The 25,230-nt window shown below is 46.9% G+C and overlaps 1 protein-coding gene across 1 annotated transcript in view; it reads right to left on the bottom strand.

The window, feature by feature from the left end:
• Positions 1-14,914: 14,914 nt before the first annotated feature.
• CARNS1 (carnosine synthase 1) overlaps positions 14,915-25,230 on the bottom strand; it is a 211,244-nt gene continuing 200,928 nt past the window's right edge. The window contains exon 10 of the transcript XR_008933361.1: positions 14,915-14,926. The gene's annotated coding sequence lies outside the window, so the exon portion shown is untranslated. The remainder of the gene's footprint in view (positions 14,927-25,230) is intronic.

Below are 25,230 nucleotides of genomic sequence, written 5' to 3'. Positions count from 1 at the left end.
GCGACAATTCCTGGAAGGGTCTAAAGTCCCCTTCGAAGTTTGGACCGATCACAAAAATCTAGCCGCCCTTACAGGAACCCATAAGTTATCCGCAAAACAACAGCGTTGGGCGGAATTCTTTGCTCAGTTTCGGTTTGCCCTAAAGCATGTCCCAGGGAAACAAAACGTTCTCGCAGATGCTCTCTCCCGGTTACCTCAATACCCGGCGAAACTCGATCGGCCGACAAACTCTTTATTTACACCCGCACAAAGAGAAGCCCTGCCAGTACTAGCTGTACAAACTCGATCCCACACATTAACCGGCGCGCAAGCTCCTCCAACCCTACCGGCTGCCCAGCTGCCCTCGCAACGGAAACTCACGATGGCCGGCGCTCCGGCTCCTCCAACCCAACCGGCCGCCCTGCCGCCTGCAGTCTGCACACCACCGCACGTAAGCGCTTCCCCCTCGTCAGCCCCAGTAACTGCTCCTAATGCCACTATAGCCAAGGGGGGGGGGTCCCCATCTCCGAATCCTTCTTAAATTCCCTTCGGGAACAATGCCTTATGGAACGCTCTGGTCAAACCCTGCCTCCTGGTGTAATCGAACAAGGAGGCTCTTGGTACAAAGACTCGAAATTGTATGTGCCCAAAGCGCTCCGAAAAGACGTTTTACACTTGGCTCATGGAGTAAAAACAGCTGGACACTTTGGGTTCCTGAAGACCCTTCACCTATTGCGCAGACAATTTTGGTGGGGGGGAATGCGTTCTGACATTGACTCTTTTATTCGCAGCTGTCCTGTTTGCGCCACAGTCAAACGATCTCAAGGCAAGCCCCCAGGACTACTGCAACCACTTAAAATTCCCAGCAGACCCTGGGAAGTGATTGCTATGGATTTTATGACAGATCTCCCTCTCAGCGGGGGGAAAACTGTGTTATGGGTTATCACTGACTTATTTTCTAAGCAAATACATTTGGTTCCATGTGCAGGGATCCCCTCTGCTCAGAAGTTGGCCCGCCTTTTCGTGTCACATGTCTTTAGACTACATTCGTTTCCGCGCAAGATAATCTGCGACCGCGGAAGTAGTTTCGTTGCTAAGTTTTGGAAAGCGTTTCTCAAATTAGTGGGGGTGGAGCAGGGGTTGTCTAGTGCATACCATCCCCAAACAGATGGTCAAACCGAACGTGTCAATGCTGTACTTGAATGTTATTTGCGCTGTTATGTCAACTACCACCAGGATAACTGGGTAGAACTGTTGCCTTTTGCAGAATATGCCTACAATAATGCTGTACATCAGTCCACAGGTTTTAGCCCATTTTATGCGGTATATGGACAGGACTTCGGTCCTATCACCCCAATAGACGGTTTGGAGGGGGAGGGGGATGCCGACATTGCCTCTTGGGCACACACCCTCCGTACCACGTGGCCCTGGCTGGTTAGCAACCTTGACCGAGCCAAGCGCAAATACAAGGCGCAGGCCGACAAGCATCGTTCCCCCGGGGGGGACTTGCAAGTGGGTAACCTGGTGTACCTTTCCACTAAGAATCTGCGCTCCACCCGTCCGTGCCATAAGCTCAATGCTAAATACATTGGCCCATTTCCCATCATCCGCATCATAAAACCTGTCACAGTGGAACTGTCTCTCCCCAAAACTCTGAGGCGTGTGCACCCCGTTTTCCATATCAGCCTTCTAAAGCCCCATGTTGCTTCGCCGCAATGGCACCCGGAACCGCCCCCTGAACAGCCCATAATGGTGGGGGGGGGGAAGAACATTGCAAAGTCTCCAAAGTCCTGGATTCCCGCATACACCATGGGACCTTGCAATACCTGATCCGCTGGAAACACTTCCCCCCTGCCTATGACGAATGGGTTCGCGCACGGGATGTCTCCGCCCCCAAACTCGTCAACGCCTTTCACAATGCCTACCCGGACAGACCAGCCCCCTTGCCGGATGGGAGGGGGCCCTAAGTGGAGCAGGATGTCAGGCCGCTATCTCGATGTTTCCTTTCATTTCTGTACTGAATGTTATGCCTTTCGTTTCTTTGCTGAACCGTCCAGACTTCAAGGACGGCTTCACATACCAAAGCCTGGGAACGCCATTCCTGGGAAATAATGCTCTGTTTATACTTTGTAATCTCCCGCCGTTTCTCTGCCTTATATTTTCAACTAACGAGCAAGACAGCTCATAGCTGTCATCTTATCCTCAATGCACTGTATTGCCTATTTGACCAGTAAAAGCCATCTGCTTGGAATCTAATTGTCTCTGTGGTGATTTCTGGTTCTTTGGGTCAAGAGCTGACAGCTCTAAGGAACTGAGCTGTTGGAGAAAAGGAGAGTTTCTATCCCCTCTGCTGTATGTAGAACCTAGTTGAACCTCCTCAAAAGGCTACTGCAAAGACTGTGCCTTCTGTGTAATGCCTGAAATCATTATATGTTATTGAAAATGTATTATTTCACTGAAGAAATGTATTCATTCACTAAAAATGTATTGGAAACGTATTCTCTGATTTGAAATATATTCTTTGTAATCAATAAAGTATAATCTGCACTTATGAATATGCCATACTCAGTGTATAAGAGTTGGCATCTATGATTAAAGTCACACCAAGCACACATATATGTTAGTATAAGAGGCCCAGCTTTGCTTGTTAGAAGCTAATTAGAGAATCCATAGAAGGCCCGAGTATGTTTTCATAAGCTGGCTCCCCATTCATAAGGGCCAGCTAGGAAAACTCCCTTAGTTAGCCTTGGCAGCTGCCAGGGTCCAAGATAAGAAGAACTGCAGTAATTTAGGATCAAATAGAGAAGCACCTGATCATGAGGGTCTTCACTGCTCATTAGTGAGAATGAAATCACCACTTCTATGTAACGCCTCTGAATCTCTAATAGGGTATTCAAATATCTATTATTGGTTCTATGTATTGACGCCATGTATTACGTCTTTGGACCTCCCATTACTCCCATTACCATCCGTGCTTACACTCCTTTGATTGCGTGAATTGTCCTGCGCATTTAGGGCAATTTTCACCCGGTGTGTATATTGGGCCTAATAAACAAACTGCTTTGAACTATCAACCTCCTACTGTGTTATTGTCATTGGGAATTGATACAATAATTACAGGCATATCATTTGCAAAAACCTTGCCCCCTGTCTTGGCTCCTTGTCAGTTATCTTACCTCTAACCTTGCACCCATTATAATCCCAATCTTGTAGGTCTTGTGTATAAATGTTCAATATTGTACTAGGTAGGACATATCTGTGTTGCTCCTGTCTTTCTTTGCCAGTTGCTGGGAAGGGAAGAAAAGGCAAGGGACTAGTAAATGTGGTTTGATGTGATTGAACAATGCATCCTCCATACCTACACTGAATTTTCTCCAATTAGGACCAACCAGTATCGTTAACTGAAGACAGTACAAAGCATTGATTTAAGATGGCAGTTTAATTTCCCTTTAAATTATTGTATAAACCCAGTTCTGCTCCCTGATTTAGTATCTATGGGACAAATTCCTTCCCAAGATGACTGTTCAATCTGTTTATTGAAATAGTCATCTGCATTAGTGTAACCATATTAATACAGTAAAAGCTGAAGGATAACTACTGACAGGTCTCTAAAGAATGATAAGAGAATAGGGTTGCCAATCTCCAGGTGATGGTTGTGTAAAGGCTGAGTCCTTAAGGCAGTTGGATTCCAAACAGATTCAGAAGTAAAACCAATGCAAATAGCCCCTCTGTCACTCATATATCTTTTGGGTGGCCTGCTCTGAGATGGGAAATACTTGGCAATTTTGAGGGTGGAGCCTGAGGAGGGTGGAGTTTGGGGAGGGGAGGGACTTCAGAGGGGTATACCTTTCAAAGTGGCCATTTTCTGGAGGTGAACTGATCTCTGTCACCTGGAGATCAATTGTAATAGCGGGAGAGTTCTAGCTACCACCGGGAGGTTGCAACCCTATATATCTTCCATGTACCCTGTTGCGGGAGCTGGCGGATTGTGCCAACGCCCAGGAATAACCACCAGTACCAGTAGAGCTTGTAGAAAATGCAGTTGTTTATTCACAGTGCTATACACACACTCTTCCACAACTATCTCCCGACATAAGACTCATGGAGTCAAATACTTATATACAGATGCCATCTCCAGGCAGCAATTACTGTTACAGGCTGAGTCACCCTACAGGTGCAACTCATTACCTTCAGGCTGAGTCACCCTACAGGTGCCACTCATTAACTCAGTCTCAGGCCTTCTAGGGGCTTTCCAGGTTATTACATCAGCTTAGCTTGACACTTAGATCCCCTGAATCTAAATCCACCTGTCATAGTTAATATGAACAGACTTGCATATGCTTGCTTTCATAGTCATAGCTTTTCTGGTAGGACATAATTCTTTCACTATCACTTTCTGCAGAGTAATCATACTCTGAACTCAGATTCAGCTTGCACCTAAGAAAGCCTACCAAATTCAAAAGGACTTTATTCCTAGTAACTATGTTTAGGATTACAACCTTACTGACATGTCTTGCAGAGTTCTACAGTTTGCAAGTAAATGTTTTGCTTCTGTAATAAAGATCTTGCATCAGACCTTCATACCACTTCTTCTTGACTGTGTATTATTATTCTTTGTTTATTATTATTTTTGCATTTGCAGTGCATATAGCCCTTTGCATAGTAATATGAGCTGAAGAGCAGTACCTACTCCAAAGAGCCTAAGGCCTAAATGTAGTAATTGGCAGGTAAATAGTCAATAAAATACAAAACTATGAAGGCTGAAAAATTATCCTGGCTTCTAAATTATAGGGATGTCTCCTGCAGGCAAAGAAAAATCATCAACCCTCCTATACAGAGTTGGGGCTTGGAATTTGATGTTTATATGTCTAAAATTTGATTCCTGGGGTGGAAGGTGCCCATTGAGCAAGCCTCTGCAGAGGTGGGGGGAAGCCACAGCCCTCCCCCTCCCTTCTGTTGTGGCTAGAAACACACACACACACACATGCCGACACGTACATCCCTGCTGGCCCCCTCTGAGTCAAGGACAAGGGCTCCTTTCCCCCCCCCAATACAAAGTACAAAGGGCTCTCTCTTCTCTATAGTATGCTTTGTTTTACTTAGATTCTACTTAGATTCGCTTGCGCAGGTCGTTAGATCCTGTACTGACTTTGCATAGTCACTGGATTCTTTAATGTAACATTTAAAGTAGTGGTTCCCAACGTGGGGCAATTTGATTTTTAAGGGGGCAATTGGAGAATGAGTTATTAACAGTGAATTTTTTGCATTTCTTATGGTTCTAGGGGCCTCCTATACAGTATATAAATATATATTGTGACATACACATTTTAAAAATTAAAATCAGAATGTACACGGCGGTCAGCTAGTGACAATGGAGAGGGGGAAAGCCCACTAATAGGAGTGGTGAGAGAATAGAGTTGACTAGAGAGTGCATGAGCACAAAAAAGTGGGGCAATTTTCATTCCACTAGTCAGTACGACTTGATTTAAATCAGGTTTTTTTTACAGAAAGACTCATTCTTGCTGGTATAATCTTAATGCTGACAACCAGATAAAGGTTTCATTTTTGGAATAATAATTTTTCAGAGTAATGTTTACAGTTATATAAAAATACTGATTTGGTTATTAAAATACATAGACAGATAATTATGAAATTATTGCAAGGAAGAGGAACCTCATTAAAATATTCCCAAACTGGGTCTTTTTTACAGCCTGCTGCCATTATAGGTTTTCTCTTCCAGGGAGATAATATTGTGATAAACCTCAGGGTTAGGGTTGCCAACTGCTGTAATGCCCAGATATAAGGGCTGGTATAAAATACTATGTACTCATATGCACACACATGGAAGCTTTGGGGAAGTTGGCATCCGGGAGCCATGAACCAACAAATCATGCTCTCTGTGCTTGGTACGGCCTTTCACCAGTAGAGCTCTGAATTACCTTCATCCTTAGGAATATGTTTTCTACTTATCAAGATCACAAGACCTAAAACTTGCTTAGAGACGGCTTCGGGCAATATCTATGGCATACAAACAAGGATAAAAGAATATGAAAGATACTGCAGACTTGGCCAACCTGAGAAATCAGCAGTGGCTGAACATGGACTGACACAAACAGGACACAGGGTCTTATTCCAAGACACTGAAAGACTGGACAATTCTACCAACTATTTTGTCAGATTACACAGAGAAGCCATTGAAATTCATAAACATCAGCACAACTTTAACAGAAAAGAAGAGAGTTTAAGAATGAATAAGGCTTGGCTTCCTGTCCTGAAAACCTCCAGACTAACAAAGACTACAGTCCACAATAGCCATGTAGATTAGCTTTGGATTTCACACATTAACAGATCACTTCAGGATACAATGGTTCCATATTAACATACCACACCCTCATTAGCACATTATCTTGATACTTACAGGACAATGATTAGCACATTACCTTTGATACTTTTTGCAGGACAATGATTCAGCTCAAACCCACCCCTTTCTGACTATATATTACTCTTCCTACACACTTGACACTGAGAGACACTGTCCTTCAGTGTTACTCCTCTGAAGCTGCTGGCGAAACGTCACGAAAGAAAATACCAAGACCACGGTCACACAGCCCGGATAACCTACAAGAACCAATGAACTCTGACCGTGAAAGCCTTCGACAATATATTTGGCTTCATTACATTTATAGAGTTATGCCAAAAACATATTTCTGATAAGAATTTTGACCTGTTTCATTGGCTAAAACAATGTGAGGTAACTGATGCTGCTGTACTTGTCATTGTGGATAATCTGAAAATATTGGCCTCTGATTTGAAAGAAAGATTTTCTGATTTAAAACATATTGATTTTCCAACATGGGTGATGCAGCCAGTGCTAGTGGATCTGTCTGATATTTCAATGCAGTACCAAGAAGAACTCTCGGAAATGCGAAATGATGAGTCAGTTAAAACTTTATTCAATATAAAAGGAGCGATGGCGTGGCTTTGTGATGAGACAGAAACTAAATACCCAAATTCAACCAACTTTGCAAGAAAACTGTTGTTACCGTTCCCATCTTCATATTTAGCTGAATGTGGCTTTAGTGCTGTAAATGATTTGCTACTGAAGAAAAGAAATCGACTGGATATCACTAAACAAGGAGACTTGAGACTGAAGATGAGTAAATTGGTACCTAATATAAAAAATCTTTGCAGCAGGCATCAAGCACAAGGCTCTCACTAACTTTAGTCTACTTATCTTGAGGTGAGCTCAAATTGTATTTTGAATTTGTTAGGTACTTTTATTTTATTGTATAGTAATTACTTCAACTGTCCTTTCGTTCTTTTATTTTTCTCTTTCATGGATGCCATATTCTTTGGAACCTTGTTTAGACCAGGTTAATGGCCTTTTAGACTTCCTCCATGTTATGTATGCAGTGGAAAGCAGCATCTACACAAAGCTTGGAGTTTTCTCCAGGCTCCTGAACTGCATGTTCGTATTGGCTGAAAGACTGTAACTGTCCAATCACAGACTCAAGGGCTTGTGCGCTCTCATTGGCTAGAACGGCTGTAGCCGCCCAATAGGATACTGGGGGTAGTTTGGCTGGGCAGGTTGAATGAGCATATAAGCGTGATGCACACTGAGTTAGATTAGCTGTAGTCACAATAAAGCAATGTGGTATCATCTCTGTCTCCGGCCTTGTGTATCGCCCATGCTACACAATAGTGGCGACGAAGGTGGGATCTAGGTGCTGGTAAGCAGCCTGGCTCATCAGCTGAATCACTGCCGATACACGGGGAGAATCGCAGAGCTAGACGCGATGACTGCCCCTGGAAAGTTCGAGGCGTTCAACTCCGCCGCTCCGGAGAAATGGGATTCTTACGCCATGAGCCTGAAATTCTTCATGGCTGCCAACGACATCACAGATGCCAAAAAGAAAAGGGCGACTCTCCTCAGCAGCTGCGGCCTACCCACGTTCGAGATCGCCCAGGAACTCCTGGTTCCCGTGCAGTTGTACGCGGCCACATTTGACAACATCATGGCCGCACTGAAAGCTCACTTCACCCCGCAACCGTCCCTACTCTCCAAGCGCAACGCGTTTAAGATGTGCCAGCAAGGGCCCACGGAGTCGGTAGCTCAGTACGTGTTGACGCTCCGCCAGGCTGCCTGCGGGTGCGACTTCCCGGACCTCGAGGATAGAATCCGAGACCAGCTGGTTATTGGACTCCGGGACGAGACGACCAGGCGGCGGTTGTTTGCGAAGGCCCCCACGTTCGCGGTGGCCTTAGAGGAAGCAATGGCATCCGAAGCTGCCGAGAAGGTGCCCCGCCCAGCGGCCCCGGCGGCCATTACGCCCCCCCGTGCAGCCGTCCCTGTCCACCACGAAGGCGAGGAGGAGATGGACCACAAGATGGCCGCTAGGAGGGCCTGACCAGGGTCCTCGACGGGGAAGCCGTGTGCAGATGATCGTGACGCACCAGGGCGCGTTCCGCGTGAAGCGGCTACAGTTCGGGGTCAGCACGGCCCCGGGGATTTTCCAGAACCTCATGGAAGACCTGCTCAAAGGACTGCCGGGGGTCATTCCCTACTTCGATGATGTCCTGGTGGCCAGGACCTCGGAGGGCGAACTGCTGGATAGCGTCTGCCGCATCCTGGGCCGTTTCCGGGATGCGGGGCTCACCGTGAAGCGAGAGAAGTGCCAGCTGGGCCTGCCACAAGTGGAGTTCCTGGGCTACCTCATCGATGCTGCGGTGATCCACCCGACCCCATCCAAGGTCCAGGCGATCCAGGACGCCCCACCACCTCGGTCCAAGCAGGAGCTCCAGGTGTTCTTGGGACTGTTGAATTTCTACCATGCCTTCTTACCGAACAAGACGTCGCTGGCAGAGCCGCTGCACCGCCTCCTGGACAAGTCTGCCCCCTGGTCCTGGGGCCCACCGCAGCAGAAAGCTTTCGAAGCCGCCAAGGGTTTGCTCTCCTCTTCTAGCTTACTCGTCCATTTCGACGAGCGGAATCCTGTGGTACTGACCTGCGATGCATCGCCCTACGGCGTCAGCGCGGTCCTCAGTCACGTGTTGCCGGATGGCCGGGAGGCCCCGATCGCCCGGGTTGTGATAAGAGCGTTGCAAGACATCTTTGCCACACACAGCTTGCCTGACACCGTCGTCTCAGATAACGGGGCACAGTTCACTTCTGCCAAGTTCCAGGACTTCATGACAAGGAATCTGGTAAGGCACGTTACTTCGGCCCCTTTCCACCCCTCCACGAACTGGAAAGCTGAGAGAATGGTGCGCACCACGAAAGATGCTTTTGGACGGCTAATCCACTGGGAATGGGAAGCGAGGTTAGCCAACTTCCTCCTAACCCAGCACATTAACCCGTGCGCCGCCACTGGCGGCAGCCCGGCGGAGCTCCTTATGGGCCGCAGCCTGAGATCGCTCCTAGACCGGCTGCACCCGGACTTAACCTCGAGCCGCCCCCCCAGCCGTAAGGCGGCCACAGCCCCCAGAGCCCTGGAGCCAGAGGCGCCAGCCTACACCCGTAACTACGGCGCTGGACCAGAATGGGTGCCCGCTACGGTTAGAGAAGTCACCGGGCCGGTCTCGTACAGGGTGGCTATCCCAGATGGGCGGATCCTGCGGTGCCACATTGATCAGCTGTGGCGCTGGATCACCGAGGCACCCCCAGGGAAGCTGAAACAGCCGCCCCCCCGGCGCTGTCGGGCAGTGACCCGGAACGACCAACCGAGACAGCAGGGGGCGGAGGCACCATGGGAGACGCACAAGAGCAGCAGGGCATTCCGGAGCAACCAGATTTACAGGAACCCCCAGAGATTCCAGGTGACACCAGACTGGACGTTCCACCTCCGATTCCGGCTACGCGGCACTCGTAGCGGACCCGATCCAAACCGGCCTACTTGCAGGACTACATGTGCACGACCTGTCTTGCAGAGCGGTTGTTCCAGCTTAGGGGGGAGGGTGTTATGTATGCAGTGGAAAGCAGCATCTAGAGCTTGGAGTTTTCTCCAGGCTCCTGAACTGTATGTTCGTATTGGCTGAAAGACTGTAACTGTTCAATCACAGACTCGAGGGCTTGTGTGCTCTCATTGGCTAGAAAAGCTGTAGCCGCCCAATAAGATACTGGGGGTGGTTTGGCTGGGCAGGTTGAATGAGCATATAAGCGTGATGCACACTGAGTTAGTTAGCTGTAGTCACAATAAAGCAATGTGGTATCATCTCTGCCTCCGGCCTTGTGTATCGCCCATGTTACACAATACTCCACATGAATAGGAGTTCACTTTTTGAATAATAAGAATTATGTCACGGTGGGGGGGGGCATCAGGATTTTAGAGATGCTTAGGTGGGTCATGGCCAAAAAAAGGTTGGGAACACTTCTAAAATCACCATGCATTGATTATTGAATATGCCATTTTGTGGATTGTACTGATTTGAGAAAGGTAGACTATAAATGGAAGGAAGGAAGGAAGGAAGGAAGGAAGGAAGGAAGGAAGGAAGGAAGGAAGGAAGGAAGGAAGGAAGGAAGGAAGGAAGGAAGGAAGGAAGGAAGGAAGGAAGACAGACAGACAGACAGACAGACAGACAGTAGGTGGGTGTGTGGGAAGGAGGGAAATAAGCATGGAAAGGTGAAGATACAGGGGCTGCCAGGAGGAAGGAAAGAGAAAATAGTGGGTAGAAGGGACAAAGGAGAAACTGGGTTGCCTCCACAAGTCTTTTCAGGTTCTCTATCAATGGTCCAGTCTGGTGGCCAGCACTGCACACCTCAGCCAGACTTTTCCCAGGACAGGGTGCCAGGGGAAGAGGAGGGAAAATTGTAGGGGGGCGATAAAGGTAAGTTGGCTGGTGAATGGGAAGGACAGAAGGAAGAAAAAGGGCAAAGGCTAAGGGTTTTTTTTTTTCAGGGAAGTGTCCCTCACATGTAATCTCATGGATTTCAGTTGACTTAGAAGAGAAACATAATAAGAAAACATAAAAGGAAAGACTAGCCATGAACAGCTTGACAGCAGGAACCAAGTCAGACACTCCTGAGTGAAGAAGTCCAAAAAGAGCTGCCAGATGGACCAATTATCACTCCTTTCATATATTTATTTATTTATTTATTTATTTAATAGAGGAGTGAACGACTCAGATATCTAACTTCAACAGTAATGCAAAGTTTTGAGTTTCCATACTAGTGTAGAACAGTTATCCTGTGAGCCTCCTGTGATAGGTTTGTCACTTTTTAAACTGAATTAAAAAATGAATTTATAGTGAACTTATAGAATGATAAACCTGCCATGCTTGCATGATAGCCAGGGGGCCTTCCCTCAAGGAAGTATGCCTGTTATTGCATTCTCCCAGAACTCTACTGCTGGATATCATTCCTGGGAAAATGCTATACAGTACTTTCCTCAGCGACAATAGCCATCACAATTTGTAGAACTATCTGAAATGTGATTCTGAAGCCTCACATCACCTATAGCAGTGATTCCCAACCTGGGGTACGCACCAGAACATTTAGGGGTACACGAAAAAATCTGAGTAATGGCTGGAAAAGGTACATGCACTGTAAGAACGGGCCGGAGGAGGCAACTGCAGCAGGTCCCAGTGTGCTCTGGGACGGCATGTAGCGTGCGGCGGTGGTGAAAGCAGAGTGGCTAAGGGGGAGCCCAGGCGCACCTTGTGGTTGGCTTCTTTCGCCTGGTACCCAGCAAGGGACGGAGCAGAGGAGCCTGCTGCTGGTGCTGCTCCTTGGACTTTGCGGAGCTTGCCAGGCACCCTCATTGGCTGGCTGCGAGTCGAGGCGCAAAGATGCCTGCACGAGCCTGCCAAAGGCTGGCTGGGGCGCTTTGTGACTGCAGCAAGCCAGGTGCCCCAGTCATGAGCCACCTGTGCGGGACCTAAAGCCTGCCGTTGCTGTCGCTGTTGCTCCTGGCTGAGAAGCATGCTCTGTTCCCCGTGCGGCTTCCTCTGCTTCCTCCGTCACTGCCCAGGAGCAGCAACAAACTCTTGGCCCAAGTGGTTGGGGCTGGTTCCTGCTTCTCTGGAGCACCCCCTCTTCTGAGCTTGGGACACATTCTGGGGTTATGAAATGTTTCCCTGTTTTTAAAAAAATAAAAGCACCCCAGTGCAAATTATATATTGGGGGTGGGGTAGTCGAGAGGCTGTGCTCTTTTTGCTAACTGGAGGGAAAGGATTGGGTTGCTGGTTCCAAAGAACAGAAATGGGCCTTCCCTTTAGTTAGTTCCTGTTTCTGGGGTAGCAAAAGGGGCCATGCTGTCAAGTCCTAAAATACCCGGGTTGTGAATTTCCCCTTTCCCCTCTACTTCATGGAGATTGTTTATTTGTGGGGGGGGGGGGCGCAGAAATTAGTGCAGAGTAGCAGCAAAGGTATAGTCTCCTACTCCTCCCCTGGCACTGGTGACAAATGGGAAGCAAGAATGGGCTTGTTTTAATAACGCCACAGTGTTTTGGTTTTTTAAGAACATCTTTTTACACTTTGCACCCCTGCCCATTCTGGTGAGGGTGCATTTTCTTCATATCCATCTTCTGGGCTGGATTTGTTGTTTGCAGCTCTTGGGCTGCCAGTGCAAGCCAGCAAAATAAAGGCAGCGACGTGAGGGAGCCCCATGCTATCTGTAGCTGACACTAGTTTGGCATCGTCGTATGGGTTATGCTGTGAAGGATTCAGTATTGGAGTTTAGATGCTGGGGGTTTCCTTAAATAGTCTCCGTCTTGGGGTACGTTGTTAATTAACTTGAAACAATGTCAGAAGGGAGGGCAAGAAAGCAAATAAAAACTCTCTTGTAATTAAGAATTTGCTGCATTGATCCCAACTTAAAAGAGCAGTGGTACAACCATGAATAATGCGGCTTTAAAACAATCCTTTCCTAGCTGCATAGCACACACATGCAAACACACTACTTTTCACTCTGCCTGTTTCGACCGTGTGTGTAAATATATATGCACTGTCTGTTCACCTTATTATTCTATTGCCTTTTGTTGTGCCTGAGTAATCACATTCAGACACGCAAGCTACACGTATAAACTGCTTACAAACAAAACTCACAGAGGCCGCTGCCCATTGGCCCCCATCAAGCAAGTAGGCACACACACACACACACACACACATGCCAAAGGCTGGAATCTTTCCTCTCACATAAGGGAACAGCCTCCCTCCCACCTATTCCCCCTGTCTGATACTTTCACTTCAGCCTGCAAAGGAACACTCTGACCATTCATGTAGCAATGCTCACGCAGGCGCTGTAGAAACAAATGTCGTTGCACTGACAAGCTAACATCAGATGTTAAGTAAATGTATCAATGTTGTATTGGAATGTCAAATGTCTATAAAACCTCTTGCATTGCCCTTCCCTTGGTGTGACAGGATTGCAGAGCTGTTCGTCTGTATCCTGGCTCACCTGGTTATGACTTCTTGGCCAATAAAGCAAGCCATAAGCTCACACCAGCCTCCTTGCTGTTAGCCAACATGCCCGGTTATGAATTGTTATATGGGGAAATTAGCGAACAATAACCGGCAATGGGCATAACTTGAGCTGGGATGCAACCTTTGTCTACCAGAGTCCATACCATGACCAGTAAAGAGGCAGAAGCCATGGAATTAGGTTAAAAGTAATTTACTCAGATTATATGTTCACACGCACATACAAAACTACACATACACATCACACAACATACAGAGTCTAGGAATCAAAGAGAGGAATAAAGGGACTTTTGCCATGTGGCAGGCAGAGGAGAAAATATACTGTACCTCTCTTCAGATTAGTTGTCCGTCCTGAATTCCATGCAGTTTTGGGGGATAAAAAGGGGACAGGGGGGGGGCTAGGTGTCCAAGCATGAACACCCACTCTGGCAGAGTGCCAGGCAGTATGGAGGGGAAGGCCCAAGGAGGAGAGAGTGGGCTGGGAGCATTTCCATTTATACTGTTTTTCTGGGGGCGGGGAGAGGGGTTTTACCCCTCCTAGGTTCCCAGGTGACAAAGGATTAAGCTGTGGGGTAGTGAGAATTTGGAAATCTATTCTGATTCCAATGGCTTTTGCAACTGGAACTTCTCTGCTGACGAGATTAGCATTCAGAAACAATGGGAGCGATCTGTGCAAACGTCCTGGGGTCGCTGCTGCTGAGGTGGAGGAATGAGTCATCAGGATATCTGGATGGCTGCTGATGATCCATTAAGCGGTGGATGTTGCAAGGGGGGGTTGCTTGACACTGATTTCCTGACATTCTGCTTCTCTTGACATGGCTGCAGCTGGAATAGAGCCTATACAGGAACATGGCTTCCCTCTGGTTCACCGGAGGCTGCCCCTGCATCTGCTTCCTAACTGCTAGCTGCACGGCGCTCGCAGGAGCGGCCGAGTCCGTGACGACGGAGCGCGCAGCGGCCGTCCCATAGCGTTTGGGGCGGGCGCGCGGCCAGCGGATTAGTCCAGTGTCAGCACAGCGGGTTGCCAGATCCCGTCTGGGAGGGGGGGGCAGGCCCGTATGCTAACAGTTCCCCCCCTTGTCGCCGTTGAAGACTCCGTCTGATATGGCGACACAATTTTCTTCTTGAGGTCTTGATTGTAGATCTAAAAAGAAACCAGGTTGCAATGGCCAAAGGAGTTTGGGAACCATTTGCTAATCTAAAACCAGGCCAGGTTAAAAGGGGACTGCCTATGGAACTCAGTACTCTTTAGAGAGGAATATGAATTCTTGAATTTGCAAACATATTTAAAACAACTACATTGGATGGCTCAATGCAGCAGGTTCAATCTTCAATACATTCAATACAGATAAACAGCAAATAAAGCAATGCTCTTACTAAACTCAAATTACATTTCTAAACTATGAAACTAAAATAGTGAGATAGACAGCTCGTGATTTGCTGAAGGTGCCTTGGAAAAGGAAAGAACAAACCAAAACATCACCCCCCCTGGAGTCCAAAAAGAGCTCAAAGTTCTACAGTCAGGGAAGGGTTAAACAAAATCTTAATGGTTGCTTTCAGCCAGCTGGAATTGGTTCTTCTTCTCGAGGCAGATTGGCTCAGGCACTGCACATCTCATTTTCATTCGTGATCATATGCCTTGCAAGAAAACGATTTTTTTTTTTGGAAAAAATAAAGACTTAAACCTCAAAGAAAATTCACACGGAAAGTGCATGTCTCTAGTTGTAGGGGACTAGGGTCTTATGCTTGAAAGGTTACTACACAATGATATAAAAACATATGGGAGATTCACAGACTTAAACTAGGCAAAACAAACATAGTGGCTCCAAGGGGCAGTCCCTTGCAGCCTGTATTGTACACATCGAAGGATACACATATGAAATCACCCCTCTCCCTCCTTGGCGAGAGCAATCAAAGTGGTGGCCGCTGGATCTTGGATGTTTTCCTTGGGGCATATCCAGGTCTGTCCAGGAGGTTGGCACAAGAGAGAGCCCTGGATATTAATATCAGCGCAGGGTCCCATTTGAACCAGTTACAGCAATACATAGATACGAGGGTTACACAGAAACTGACTGCTACCCTGGCTATATGGGAGAGGGAGACACTTGGTTTTAAAGCAGAGATCCAGTTTTTTTTAATCATGCCCGGTTAGCAAGGAAAGATTTCTTAGTTGTTCCCTTCCCTGTGCATTCTCGCAAGCCCATTGTTGACTACCCTCCCTCCTTTGGCGACCTTTGGGGCACCTTGCCTGCAGGCTGGCTGCAGCAGGATGGTTGCAGACCAGGAGTCTCCTGCCTGGAGGTGGCATAGAGGAACAACAGAGGAGCATACAGCAGGGAGTAGAGGCTTGCATACTTAACAATATTATTACTTATAGACACATTGATGGCTGGGAGGTGCTTTGCGCTAGCATTGCACCTTACAGCAAGGCAAACAATAAAAATTAAAAAAAAATCATTGGGGCGGAGAGAGCTGAATGCAGTCAGCTCTTCCAGTAGAAGGGGCCCTTGCAGGGAGAAATCTAGTCAAAAGGGGCTAGCAGGCATCCATACAGTACCCAGCAGCTGCTGCTGAGAGGAGTGTTGCAAAGCTAAAATAGAGCATGAAGACAGTTTGTTCCTCTTTCCCTTGTTTCCCAAGGGGAGGGAGTACCTGGTTGCTATTTTTTTTACAAAGCAGGCAGATATTCATATGATAGAGACGTGTTATGATCAAGTTAGAAAATATCAGGGAGCAGCCTTCTGTAGGCTGCCATTAATAACCAAAGACAGTACACACATTGTAGTATGCATAAAACATTGAGATTTCTTAAAGGAGAGAAAGTTGAACACTGTAAACAGAACAAAATTGGTGGGGGGTTACTCTTCTTCCCGGTTCTCCTGGTTGGTTGGCATGGATCAGAAAACAAGACTGTTAATGAATACAATGCAATGTGTATCACAAGATCACAAGAGGGGAAGGAAGAGACCCTTCCAGTGGCGGTTTGCTTCTCCACCCCCCCTTCATATCCCAGATAGCCTTGTTAGCATGCCAGGGAATGAAGGAGCTAGGTTGAAACAAACAAAAATCAGGGCTTTTCAAAATTCTCAAAAATAACTTAAAAACAGAAAAAAGATCAAAATCATACAACAATTCAAAAGAAAATGAACCCAGCTCAAAATCTGATATTTCTCTCTTCAAAAAAAAGTCCAAAGTCAAAAACTTCAAATCAACATCAAATCGAGTAAAAACTTCAACTCGACTTCAAATCAGGTATAAACTTCAAAGATTTCTCAACTTTAAAGAGTTCCAAATTCAAAAATAAAAATGGTTCAAAAATAAAAAGTAGATTGGAGATCTTCTCCCCCCCTCCTTTCCTCTGAATGCATGAGGAGGAAAGGATTGTTTCCGTGAGGTGCACCCCGCGCCAGAAGGCTTTGCGGCACCACTGGGCATGTGCAGAGTGCACTTTGAAAGCTGGGGTGGGTTCCAGTTTGTCTAAAGAGCGAGGGGAGGGAGAGCAATGGGGCTTCCCCTGTTCCTAATGAGATTTTGGTGAGTCTTGATACTCAGGGGTTATCCACACAAAAAATCAAATTCAAAACTGTTTACCAAATTAAAGCAAAAATCCATCTTTTAAAAATAGAGCACCTGGCTTTCTCGTTTAGTGAGGTCCTGGTGTGAGTTTGCTAAAACTGAGCAAATCACAAGGTTCCTGCAGGGGGAGGAATCCAAAACGGGACACAAGGCGATGGTGCCTTGGTGCTTGTGCAGAGCGCACTATGTACATTGGAGGGGCAGAGCACGCGGGGCTCTCCCCTTCATTATTCACTTTTCACATATTTACAAAAGGCAGAATCTAGGTTTACAAATATACTACCATTTACTAAAGAGGAGACTTTTACTGCGCAGTAAAATTAACTTTATATGTATTCTACGAGCACATGGAAATAATTTTCTCTTTCTTTCCCAGGTACCTTGGGAAGGCACTCATACAGACACACATGCTAGTTTCACTTGCAAACATACAGGCACTTGGGGAGGCGCGCTCCCTTGCATATTTCCATTTGGTGCCCCATGCCAATTTTGCGCAAACCGCATTGTACTTTTGGGGAACCAAGGCAGATGTTTCTGTGAGATTGGCCGGACCTTCACAAAAGCATGTACCCTAAATATCGATTTATCATATTTACCACACACGCAACTCTATTTCCTGTAGGAGAAAAACACGTTACATAACTATCCTTTTCCTGTGCCAGATAGACTTCTCTGACCCAGGGAGGTTTCATTACAACTGCACATCATGACATACAAGAAAACTGCAAACTCTTCAAATAGAAAAATCATTAAACTAAAGGTGATCACCATGGGGTACCGGATTATATCTGCAGATTGCTAGCAATAACACAACTAGATCGATTAGGTCAAGATAACACAGTCACACTTTCAAGAAAGGTACACACTTAAGAAAGAAACACAAAATTAGAGAAACCAAGAAGCTGTTCCACTAGGGTGCTTGTTTAGAACAGCTCTATAAATTTGTTTGCTGCAAAACAAAGTTGAAAACATTTGAACTATCAACAATAACTTAGAATGAATTTAAAACGTTAGACTCAAAGTAAAAGGATTAAAGCAAAATACAACACATGAGGTATTAGCTTCTTTCAGAACACCTATAAAATAAAAATCATGGCACACGAACTATATTCCTAATGGGGTTGCATCTCTGTGCCTACAGAGTTCCTTTTAGAAGACAGGCAGAGGAGTCTGTGTATATCCAAATGAATTCTGTAAAGCAAGGGTTAAATAAAACACAAATTCAAGACTTTGCCATGTTTGTGGTGGCTTCTTCCACCAGGGCTGTGGTCCTTTCCATGTACTGAGTGGGTCCAGTAAGAAAAAAGGTGTGTTCTGGACCCGTGCTTTCCAGCCTTTCTCTTGCACTAAGGGTGAATAGCTCTCCCAAATATGCTGCTTCAGTCCTGGGAGGCTCTGAGGCATAGTTTTTGTGTCGGTCCTTGAAGGTTCCACTTTGCATCCTCTCCCATTTAGGCTTGTAAGGTTGGGAAGAGGAAGAGGCTGACTTGAGTCAGAATTCTGGTCTGACTGAATGGCTGGTTTGCACTTAATTTTCTTTCCCAGGGCACTTGGAAGTGAGGAGCCTGCCTGAGATTTGCCAGGCTGTCCTTTTTCTTTCAGGACTACCCCTGCCACTGGAAATCCTGCTTTTGCTTTGCCATCTTGTAACAGTTTTGATTCCATTTCCAAGTAGGATTTCTCTAGAGTTTGTAATCTAGCCTCTGTGGTTCTGTGGCGCTCCAGAACACTTTGCAGTTGTGATTTTAAATTTTCAGTTTCCACTCTGTTCCTTTCTAGTTGGAGGTTCATTTTGCCAAAGTCAGTCTGGAGTTGCTTGGTTTTAAGAGCAGCTTCTGATTCCTGATTCTTCTTGGGGAGACTCTCAGTCTCCAAATCTCGTTCCTTGTTAAACTTTGTCAATTCCTGTATTCTATTTTCCCTATGGGCTAGTTCCAATTTCAGAGCCTTGTTCACTTCTATTAAGGTTTTTAGCTGTTTCTGGGTTTGAATTAGTCTTTTGATTCTGTCCATTCCCTTAAGGGGAAGACCTTTAGTGGTAGGGTCAGTAGTTGGAGTGGGGCTGTCTAGATCAGCAAGAGCGCGGAGTAAGACCGCTGTGGGCTGCATGCAAAAGCTCTCCATGTTTGCCCCTCTGCTTCGCAAGCGACCCCATGCCATTGATCGAAGGGGATCCTGACCTGCAGCGGAGGAGGGCTTATACACAGAAGACCTGTGTTGCTGTGGGAATTCTGCTTTGTGCCCTGTCTCTGCAGGTAAGGGGGGAGCGTTTGGAAGGGAGTTGGCTGGGTGAGAGTCGCCTGTGGGGTAGGGTTTCCGAGAATGGAAGGAAGAAGGCTGTGAGTGTTTAAAACGCAAGCCTCTTTCTCTCCGGCCTCGGCTTGCCTCTTTTTCCTGAACTTGGTTCCAACCTCTCCTTCGTGAACTCTGCGGAGCCTGATCTGGGCTGGCTTGAGAGTGGGGGCTGTCATTGGAATACGTGATAGCCTGGATTGGCTCTGGGGGGTGCCTTTCTCTCTCAGCGCTTCGGGCTTGTTTTATTCTCAGAAGTCTAGCAGCCTCCCAAATTTTCCATTTTACTCCTTCCCAGGGCGTGTCACCCACAGATATCAGGCCGGCAATAATTCTGGTGTCGGGGTCCAAATTGTTTACTAATGGCACTGTGAAGTTTTTATCATTGTAGTCCGGCTCCCCATGTTGATTGTTAATGACAATTTTAGCTAAGCGTGCCAGGAGCTGTTTGCGCATTACATATGCCTCAGGTTCCTCTCCTGGTTTTTGATAGTCCGCCCAAAAAACGGCTGGGGCTAGTTCACCTATCCGGATGAACTCTAACATTTCTCGCATCCAGGGCATTATTTCCATATGTCTCAGGTCCCGAGACGATATGAAAGCATGCATCCGAGCTTGCTCGTGATGCGGGGTGCAGTTTATGGCCAAGGTGGTTAGGTCTTCCGCATCAGCGGTAGGGTACGAGGTAGAGGCAGTAGTCAACCATGTGACCACGGTTTCCCGGTTAAGGGGTCCCACATGTGCAACTGCTGCCTTTAACTCTTCTCCAGACCAAGGTCTGGCTTCGGTGACCTGTTTAGTCACCACCGTCTCCCTTCCCTGTTGTGTGGTGACATTCTTTGTCACCACTGGCTTTAGAGGGGCAGGCTCCTGGGGTTCGTTTTCCCATCCCGGGGTGGCCAGAGAGCTGCGCTCCTCTATTGGGGGTAAAACGTAATGGAGGGGGAAGGAGTCCCCCAGGTGCGGTCGCACTGTGCTTACAAGGGAGTGTTGGAGTTCCAACTTTTGTTTTAAAGCTTGGATCTCCTGTGCACAGGCTTCGTGTGAGGCAGCCTCGTGCCTTTTCTTTGACTGCTCTACCATGTAACTGGCGGCTTGGGCAGCCCGGGCCGATTTTTCTTGTGCATCTTGCAACTGCATCCTGAGATCTCTATTTTGGAGGGTTAGGCAGTCCCTTTCTTTAGTTGTCTCTAGGAGAGAGGCTGTGGCCATCTGCTTTTCCAGCTTCAGGCTTTGAATTTCAGCGGCTTGTTGTTGGACTATGGCAGCAAGCTGTTCTGCCTCGTCAAATGCTCCCTTACTCTCATTTAGCAGTTCCATACAGTCATGGAGGGCAGTGTACAGTCCCCATGCCATGAACTTGTCTTTCTTGGAGGAGGAGGGTTTCTCCTTCTCGCAGAAGGTTTGCAATGCTTCCTTTAAAGTTTTCAAGGGGTTTTCAGTTTTAAAACTTCCTTCCTCCCAAGGGCTATCACCCCGTTTAGCCATCCACCTCTCCAGACGTGGGAGACTCTGCTGCTTTTTGTACATGGTGCTTTCGGTTAGTTCCAATGTACTGGGGCGAGGAATCTTTTCTGCTTCTATACTACTACGTTCCTGGTTACCAATCCCCGGGCGGAAAGGCGTAAAAAACCTAAGTCTCTCCTGGCTTTACCCTTAAAGAGCTCTACTCCAGGCGGAGAGTTTCAGGCAGTTTAATCCTTTCCTCCTAACCCTTGGCGGGGCTTAATTTCAAAATGCACCCTCTGGAAAGCTGAGCCCTCGCTCGCTGGCTATACCCGTCACTTTCCAAAAAGAGGGGGGGGGAGGAATCAGGTGACTCGCTTCTCCTGTCCTCGGCCGCAGTCAGGACTCTCCTGTCCATCTGCTATTTAATTTCCCTTTCTGAGTCAGTGAGCGCAGGCAGTCTAGGTCGCCTGACCCCTCACGTCTTTGGGGAAGTTGGGGCAGTGAGCGCAGGCAGTCTAGGTCGCCTGACCCCTCACATTTCTGGGGAAGTTGGGGCGGTGAGCGCAGGCAGTCTAGGTCGCCTGACCCCTCACGTTTCTGGGGAAGTTTGCTTTACTCACTCTCTGGAAAATCTTGCCACCCACCAGGATTCCTACCTGTGTCGGGCAAGGCTATTTTAGTTGGGGGGGGCATAAGCTATGTCCTTTGCTTAGCCTTTTCTGCAAAGTCTCTGCAAGGGGGTTCTGAGTTATATCCTTGGCTCAGCCCTAGAGACTATTTCCTTGGCACCTGGCCAGCACAAAACAGAACAACTACTATTCAGGCTCTCTGGCAGTTTAAAAGGGGTAGCCTTGCCTATCTCCTTCAGCTAAGGGTCCCTGACAATTCACACTGCTCTCCTGGCTCTCCTGGCCAGTTTGAAATGGACTCCTGCTTTATTTACTAAGCAGGCTTCCACTGGGCAGATTCTGTGCTGTTTAGAATCTGGGCTCTCCTGGCCGCTTAAAAGAAACTGGGGGCAGGTATTTTAACCCTAGCAAAATGGGGGGGTTTCCTATCGAGCTATCTTCCAGGAAGGGGATATTATATTTGCCTACGTGTAGGTGCAGGATGTCTACGTGCAAAACCTACTCTGCAGTAACCCATCCCAGATAGCCATTCAAAATGGGGAATCTCAAGAAAGAGATGCGGTTCCCAGGGCGACACACACCCGTCTCCCTGGCATTGCCGGGAAGGTGGCCCGGCGGGCGGCTGAGACGAGTGGTGGGCAGAGATGAAGGGGGGAAAAGCCAACCCACAAAATCAAAAACAGTGCTCTCTAGAGCCACACACACACACGCTTCCTTGCCAAATTTACAAGGTCATGGACTTTCTCCTACGTCTGTGTGCCTGAAATGCTCACAGGGTTGCCCACATTCTCCACCAATAATCTGTTAGCCAACATGCCCGGTTATGAATTGTTATATGGGGAAATTAGCGAACAATAACCGGCAATGGGCATAACTTGAGCTGGGATGCAACCTTTGTCTACCAGAGTCCATACCATGACCAGTAAAGAGGCAGAAGCCATGGAATTAGGTTAAAAGTAATTTACTCAGATTATATGTTCACACGCACATACAAAACTACACATACACATCACACAACATACAGAGTCTAGGAATCAAAGAGAGGAATAAAGGGACTTTTGCCATGTGGCAGGCAGAGGAGAAAATATACTGTACCTCTCTTCAGATTAGTTGTCCGTCCTGAATTCCATGCAGTTTTGGGGGATAAAAAGGGGACAGGGGGGGGCTAGGTGTCCAAGCATGAACACCCACTCTGGCAGAGTGCCAGGCAGTATGGAGGGGAAGGCCCAAGGAGGAGAGAGTGGGCTGGGAGCATTTCCATTTATACTGTTTTTCTGGGGGCGGGGAGAGGGGTTTTACCCCTCCTAGGTTCCCAGGTGACAAAGGATTAAGCTGTGGGGTAGTGAGAATTTGGAAATCTATTCTGATTCCAATGGCTTTTGCAACTGGAACTTCTCTGCTGACGAGATTAGCATTCAGAAACAATGGGAGCGATCTGTGCAAACGTCCTGGGGTCGCTGCTGCTGAGGTGGAGGAATGAGTCATCAGGATATCTGGATGGCTGCTGATGATCCATTAAGCGGTGGATGTTGCAAGGGGGGGTTGCTTGACACTGATTTCCTGACATTCTGCTTCTCTTGACATGGCTGCAGCTGGAATAGAGCCTATACAGGAACATGGCTTCCCTCTGGTTCACCGGAGGCTGCCCCTGCATCTGCTTCCTAACTGCTAGCTGCACGGCGCTCGCAGGAGCGGCCGAGTCCGTGACGACGGAGCGCGCAGCGGCCGTCCCATAGCGTTTGGGGCGGGCGCGCGGCCAGCGGAGTAGTCCAGTGTCAGCACAGCGGGTTGCCAGATCCCGTCTGGGAGGGGGGGGGCAGGCCCGTATGCTAACATTGCCCTCATTGCTCCATTGGACTGTACGTTAATGGGGGAGCACATTACTTTTACTCTCATTATTGGGCTATTTATTTAGTTACAACATATAAATTTGAAATAACAGCAACTATATTAATTACAAACAATTTGGTAATATGAGGGGTACAATTTATGGAAACAGGCTGCCAAGAGGTACACATGTGAAAAAAGGTTGGGAACCCCTGACCTACAGGATGGTGCTTGTGATATTACTAATGAATAATACAGCTCTCACCAGCACCATGCCTACCTTTATAACTTGAAGAGTTAAGAAAAATACAGGAAAAACTCTTTGCAATCACCAAACAGATACATGAGTGAAAGCTTGCCTTTCCTGGTAACCTTCTAGGGTTGCCAACCTCCAGGTGGTGGCTGATGATCCTCTGGAATTACAACTGATCTCTATACTACATACATGGCTTATTTATTTTTATTTATATAAAACATTTATTCAACTTCTGGAGAAAATGGTTGTTTGGGAATGTGGACTGCATGGTATTATACCTGCCATGGCCCCTCCCCTCCCCTCCCTAAACCCCACTCTCCCAGGCTGCCTGGTATTTCTGAACCTGGAGTTGACAACCCTATAACTTTCCTATGACTAAACTGTTGGAGTGAGAGCGACTCAGCATGCCTTGACATTGGGGGGAGGGGGGGGCGCTAATTTACTCTAAGTTTGTAGTTGCTATTTCTTTAATGAGATGTTCCTGTTTGGCTGAACTTGGGGGCTGCACTCTAACTCCTCCTCCTCCTTTCTCAGTAGCCATTTTGTCTCTCTTTTTCCAAATGGTCTGCAAAGGAGGCAGACGTTTCTACAGGTCTCTCCTGCATAAACCATAAAATCATACTTGCACTCACATTACACTGGATTAGCTAGCCACCTGTACAGGGAAATGTATTCTTTAGATGAGGCCTTCTATCTTTAATCAACTGCAACAAGAATGTTAACAGACTAAACTTAAATGTAAGCTCTACTTTTTTGCAATTTACTTCTTGGGAAGACTGAATTTATTGCACTCAGTATCTCGCTTCCATGACTGGGCAAACTCTGCTATATTAACCAAATATAAAACCCAATATAAACAGTTCTGAAGATGCAGACCCATTCCTCCCCCCTCCACATATTATTTATCTAGTTTTTCAGGCCCAGTTCACTTATGCAAGCTCAACACTGGATGATTCACAGTGGAATATTAAACAGACTCCATTAAAAGGACTGGGCTGCCTTGAAGAACCTTAAGGGCGTGATTTCATGTTAAGAGGTATGACGGCTCACTCACACGTACAAATTATTACTGCAGGAAATCACTCTACTTGCTGATGTGGTAAACAAGGGTTCGTGGGGGGAGAGAGAGACCCGAGATCGTTATTTCAAGAAAACAGTTTATTTGCAGCTGCTGACTCAGAGGCCCTAATGGGCAGAAATCTCTGAGCCCCGATTGTACTGAGGGAGAGATATTTATCCAAATTCAAGATATGACAACCCATCAACATTCAGGGTAGGCTGATAGCACTCCAGACATAGAGGCGGCAGTAGAGTAACAGTTTCACCCAGTTCTTGTTATGGTTTACTGTAACCCTCTGTGTCTCTTGCCCCAGTTACTAGCACATAGACACACAGAGATATCCTGCCCAGCAACAAGCTATTCCCTTGCTGTCCTAATACATTTTAATACATTTACAGAAAGGAAAAGAGATTATTACAAATTGCTAAATCAGTGGATCTTCCATAGTCAGGGGAAGTCTACCTTGCTGTCTCATTGCCGTTATTGATGTGAATACCTTAGTGTTATAACTTATTCATGTGAATATCTTAGCAGTCTTCTACAAATTACACAGCGGTTATCTGATAGTATCAAAGACTACGGGGATTTATGCGCTGTATCATGTTATTAGAAGACTAACTTTTATTGCAGTAGAAATAAAAGTGACTTGTGACACCTAAACAGACAATTTTAACACCTGCACGAGCAGACAGGACGCCGCCACGCTCTGCTCCCAACAGAGACGAAGACCAGCACCTGCGACCCT

Source organism: Euleptes europaea, chromosome 6, assembly GCF_029931775.1.
Source record: "Euleptes europaea isolate rEulEur1 chromosome 6, rEulEur1.hap1, whole genome shotgun sequence".
NCBI classification, from domain to species: Eukaryota; Metazoa; Chordata; class Lepidosauria; order Squamata; family Sphaerodactylidae; genus Euleptes; species Euleptes europaea.
Note: the sequence above shows the minus strand (reverse complement) of the source record. Positions and strands in the feature narration are given on the sequence as shown.